General features: G+C 34.7%; 1 protein-coding gene across 1 annotated transcript in view; it reads right to left on the bottom strand.

Annotated features, from left to right (window-relative positions):
• LOC110030699 overlaps positions 1-6,000 on the bottom strand; it is a 46,111-nt gene that overhangs the window by 31,266 nt on the left and 8,845 nt on the right.

Here is a 6,000-nt window from a genome sequence, read left to right as displayed (position 1 = left end):
CACCTACACAAAAATTTGTAGACACCCAATTATAACAAAATAGAAAGTTGCAAAAAAAAAATTTATAAACAAAGCTCACTGCAAGTCTTTCAGCCCACCATTCCTCGGGTGCATCAATTGTTCGCTTTATTGGATCCCAACCAAGACCGGTAAAACCCCTTTTCAATTCCTTCCATATTTTTCATTCCTTCTTCATTTGGTCCCACTTGTTTTTCATTTGCAACATGTCATATTCCCTGCCTATACATTCCTTGAAATTTTTTATAATGTTTTGCCACCCTACTTTATTGAAATGGGTCGTTGGTCTATTTCCCCGTTCAATTTCTTTAAGACAAAGATTGCAAAATATTATTTTCGTATCTTTTTCCCACAATGCTGGTGTAGCAACCTCTTTAGGCATATTATCCATGTTATTACTATAACAAAACAAAGTCATGAAACACAACAGTAAAATCAATTAGAAAGTAGAATAAAGTAATGTTTAGGTATTAGATATTTAGGGAATATGCAGTTAAATAAATATTTAGGGAATACGCAGTTATAAAATAGTACTGAAGGTCCTTGATTTTTCTCTCCTAATTTTTGTTTCTTTGCTAATTGCTCCACTAAACTACCACAATATATTTCTCATAGTAATTTTTTCCAACAGCAAGATAATTACATTTTGCAAGTTTAAGCAACAGAATACCAAATTTATAAAATATTAATAAACAACCATAGTACATATTGGCAATAGAAGTTAAGCTCCAACGAAATAATAATTGAAAAGTTAAACTCTTGAGAATCCAAATCTCTTCTCGAGACAATGAATAAACAACCATTGTACCTGCACATGATCTAATAAAATATGCGCCGTCTTCTCACCAATTCGTATGTGGTCTGATTTGTTAGCACAAGAAAGCTGCAAAAAAGATATCAAACTTGAGAACAGCATTCTTCCAACAAGATTCTGAGAAAAAGCTTAAAATCGAGAAATACTGGCAGCAAGAACTAAGGGTCATAATGAGTTGAGTTTGAGTGAGTTTCGCTTTGACTCAAACTCAAAATTATTAATTTTAGCTTTACATAAAATTTTAAAAAAGCTCAACTTGAAATGGTTTGGTTACAGGCCGGCTCAAATTTGATTTCAAGCTGACTCAAATTTGTAAAAATGTAAGGTTGGAGGACTAGAACCTACTTGAATGAGCAACAAAACACTAGCCAATTAGGTCAACAATTATTTCATTAGGATGAAGTACTCCGCGCGGAAGAAGAGCGGGGGGAAGAAGAAGGCCGAAGGGGGAAGAAGAAGGCCGAAGAAGAGAGGGGGAAGAAGATCACGGGGAAGAAAAAAAACCTGGTCGCGATTCACGGGATTCGGAGACGAAGGGACGAGCGCGCGGGGAAGAAGAAGATCACTGGGACGAGCGCGCGGAAGGGCGATCCGCAGGATTCGGAGGAAGAAATTGCGCGCGGGAGATTGGGAGAAAGAAGATCGCGGGCGGGCGGGAGGGCGGGACGAGAGCTTGAGGGGCAAAACAAGCTTTTTCACGCTCCGAAGCTGTGCCGCGGGGAGGATATTGCTTTGGGCTTTTCTTCCGCGTTAACTTGATTTTGCCGCGAAGTTTTCAGTCAAACAGTAAATAGTCGCGATTCGGGCCGCAAAGCCGCAAAAAAGCAGCCCCAAACGGACTCTCATGAGTCTAATAAATTCACCAAAATTAAAGTCTTTCAGCAGTAGAACAAAAACAAAACTTACACGATTGTGTTGTTTAGAGTTTGGAGCATTTACATACATAACAACCAAGTCCTTCGAATTCACAAATCTAACACCATCATTTTTATTTGTGTGTGCAAACGCCCATAAAAAGAGTGGTTGGCACATAAAGATGCCACTTTAAAAAAAAAAACAAATCCTACAACTATTGGAGAGCATCAAGTAGCCATTTCTCAACTTATGCATAGCAAGAGTCAAAACAGCAAGTCATAAGAGCTTTCAAATCTTCCCCAAACCAACAAAATTGTAATTTTGAACAATTCTTATACATCTAGATATTTAACACCTACAGTTTGATATTTACATTTGTAACCTTTTGATATTCAGAATCAATATATGCAGAGATGCATTTTTTTCTTTGAGAAATAAATAAAGGTAGTATTTATGGGAAAATTGAAGCTCATGTTTGAGTTATAAGAATACATGAGAGTCGAATGATCTATGTGTGTATAAAAAAATATCAAGTTCAGGTGTTAAGCATGTAAAGTATATGAATACGCTGCATATCTAATGACAAATTTGAAACCATATTGAACCAAATGTAGATTTTCCTATCATATTTTCAACACAATATCACATATTTTCCTTTCAATCTTGTGGCCACAAATATTCTACTTTTTTGCAAATTTACACACATACCAGTCAATTCTTATGTTTTACATGTCTAACACCTTAAACTTTAGAATGCAATCTTGGGAACTTAAGATTTTGCTATTCAACAAAGACCTGAAAAGAACAACCATTTCCAGTTAAAGAATGACAGCTCATTCCTCATGTACACCCAAGATTAGCATATTAAATCACTAAAGCCTACAACATTAGCAGAATATAATGCATGAGAAAAAGAAAGTAACAGTTTAGCGTCATTTAAAGACAGATATTAGCCAACTGGTGATTCCATACCATACCAAAACCCCTTAAGGAATATCATGTGGGTACTAAATATAAATCTAAACATTATAACGAAGAAACCAATTAATCAGATTTACATACACATAAATCTAAATGTGTTGACCTCACTTAATCCAAAAGCCCTAATTTTATAATGGAAATCTAAATAAATCTAAATAAATCTAACATTATAATGAAAAAACTACTAAATCTAAATAAATCTTCTACAAGCCCTAAGATCACTAAAAAATCTAAATAAATCTAAAAGAAATTTAAGAAAGTTTAAGACAAGAGACATACCTGAAGATATATATGAAATATTACTGAAAAGATACTCAAAGATAACACATAGGTCTCCAAACAAGCAGTCGTGCATGACTATCGAACAAATAAAAACAACAGTCGTGCAAGACTATCGAGCAAACAAGCAAGAATACCAATCAATCGAGTCAACAGTGTCGAGAATGAGAAGTAGAGATTAGATAGAAGAGCATAGACGACAAGCCCTAATCCTTCGCGGCGGTCGGAGGAGTATAGTTGCAACTAGCAAGAGGGAGAGGGAGAAGGCGCCGAACGAACGAAAGAAGTTTCGAGAGATGGAATGGGAGGCCGGTTAGGGTTTTTTTGTTAGTGGTACATATATTTTAAAATATTTTATTTATTTAATTTTTATTACACTGTTTTATATAATTAATATTGAAATATTATTAGTAATAAATTATTATATATTATAATTTATAGGATTTGATTTAATAAAATGTGAAAATATATTTAGTTAGAAAAATTAAATTAACTATAATTTATAACATTTAATTTTATGAATATTTATTATGTATATATATTTATTTATTTATTTTCAAGCCAATTAGAGCCGAACACGAGTGAACAAACTTTTGTTTGTGTTCGGCTCGTTTACATCTTCAGCTTAAAAAAGCGAGCTACATAACGAGCCGAACACGAGCTGTTAGCGAACAACGAGCTTTTTGGAAATTGACAGCCCTATGAGTGGCACAATAAATTCCCACCGCTCTCTTCTGTGATAATGTATCTACAATGGCTATCGCAAATAATCCAGTTTTTCACACACGTACGAAGCACATTGAAATAGACTATCATTTTATCAGGAAAAAAATACGCGTCGGTCACCTTCTCTTCCATTACATCCATACTCAGGACCAGCCTGTGGACATCTTTACTAAACCTTCGGTAAAACAATGCTTCAATCTTCTCAAATTCAAGCTTCAAGTTACTTGACAAGGCTCCTCAGCTTGCAGGGGGATAAAAACTGGGACCAATTTTTATGTTGTTCGATTCCTGCTCCCATGCATCTCCATAATTGCAGAATCCTAACTACCTACTGGTATCATATTCTCTATAATATTCCCTTTCCTAATATATACAGAGGTGAGCCCTGTAATGGTAGATGATGGGAAACTGGAAATCTTATTCCTAATATTATAGCAGCTTTGTTTTTTCCTTTCTAGGTTAGCTTCCTCTGCCTGTTTCTACCACTACTCTTCTTTCTTCAGTTCTTTCTAACATACACCATTTTCTTATGTAGTTAAAAATCTAACATTGAAATCTTTATATTAAATTACATAACACCTAAATTTTTAAATCACAGCAAAAATATCAAACCCTAAACCTCAAGAGCCTCCTCACTACATTGTTGATGAGGGTTTAGTGTTGTTGAGGAAAAGTAAGAAAAAAAAGTCAAAGAAGCGGTCAACCAAGCAGATAACCTTTTGATCCAAAAAATGTGTCTAAGACTAAGGAACAACAGCAAATATCCAAACTTGAACTAATCCTTGGAAGCTAAGGGCCCTATTCTCTATTAATCCTCAAGAACAAGGAAACTATGTGATAGAAGAAACATGTCGGCTCGGAGAAAAAAAAAGAGAAAAGGCGACGATGCCAAAGATAGTAGAAAGGCTTTCTTTTTTAACTATGTTCCAACCTTACATCAATTTACCGGTTTTGTGTCAGGCGCTTTCTGGGCGGGCTTTGGCTTTCGTGTAAGGCCAAGTCACTTTACCAATCCAAACACAAAGAAAGAGAACGGATCCTTTTTAGCTATTTTTTTTGTGAGGGAATAAGAGATGCATGAACTTTAAATTTTGATTAATAGTTAATAATTATTAAAAAATAATTATGATGTTATTATTTATGATCAAATCTAAGTACATTAAAAATATTAAATATAATTAGATTAAGATAAATGCTAATCAGTAATTAATTAGAATAATATCTTACACTAATTAAGTTTTAATAGAGTTTCAAAAAAATATTAATTAATAATAAAAATAAACAAATAGATAAACCATGTTAATTAAATTTCATTAATTTTAAAATTTAAAATAAATTAACAAAAATATTAAGGTAATTAATAAAAAAATATTATTTGTGATTTAATATATGCAAAGAAGTTATTTTATTGTAGTACTTAATAATTTACTAATTGATAAATAATTAAAATATTTTATTCATTAATTTTATCCCCGCTGCTCTTATTGAGAAGAAGTACGAGGGGAGAGAAGGGGAGAGAAAGAGAGAGACTATCCCCTCTCATCCTCTTCTTCTTCGTTTTTGTATGTCTCCTGTTTATGAACTCTGAGGTGTCCTTTTATCATCATATAAAAATATATAAATGTACATAATGTTAAGTCATGTCTTTCCATGTAACTCAACTCAGCAATTCAGCTTAGTTCTGTCACATCGGCTTGATCACTTTAGCAGGTGGGATTGACTTAACCACTTCGACGGGTGGGCTAAGCTTGTTCACTTTGGTAGGTGTTCTCAACTTAACCATCTAGATAGATGGGTTCAATTCAACTACTTCATCAATTCATCTGTTCAGCAAGTTGACAGCTCGACTTGGCTCAGCTCAGTTCGTAGCTGATAGCTTGGCTCAGTTCGGCCCAGTTTGGCAGACCATTTTAGAAATATACAACACTCTATTTTATTTTTAATATATTTGAAATTTGTTAGATTTGAGCAAATTTCAAATACACTTATCGGTATAAAGTGATGTTGCTGCCTCAACCCGCTACAATACACCACTTATTGTCGCTGTCAATTGCCTCCACCAACCAATCTGTTGTCTACCTTGTCGTTGGATGTTAGTCGCCACTCGCCACCCCCAGCCACCGCTGGCCAGCATTGTCCGACTGCCGCCATCGTCACCGTCTAACTGCCGCCGCCGTCACCGTCCGACCACCGCTGCAAATACTAATGCCGACCGCCCGTCGCCGACCTCAACAGATTTTTTTTTCATGGAATTTGTTTTTCTTCAACTCAAACAAAAAATTATTAAATCCATACAATTATTTTATATAGAACCAGACAAAATGCTT

Source organism: Phalaenopsis equestris, unplaced genomic scaffold, assembly GCF_001263595.1.
Source record: "Phalaenopsis equestris unplaced genomic scaffold, ASM126359v1 Scaffold000002, whole genome shotgun sequence".
NCBI lineage: Eukaryota > Viridiplantae > Streptophyta > Magnoliopsida > Asparagales > Orchidaceae > Phalaenopsis > Phalaenopsis equestris.
The sequence above is the reverse complement of the archived record's forward strand: the minus strand, read 5'-3'. Positions and strand labels throughout refer to the sequence as shown.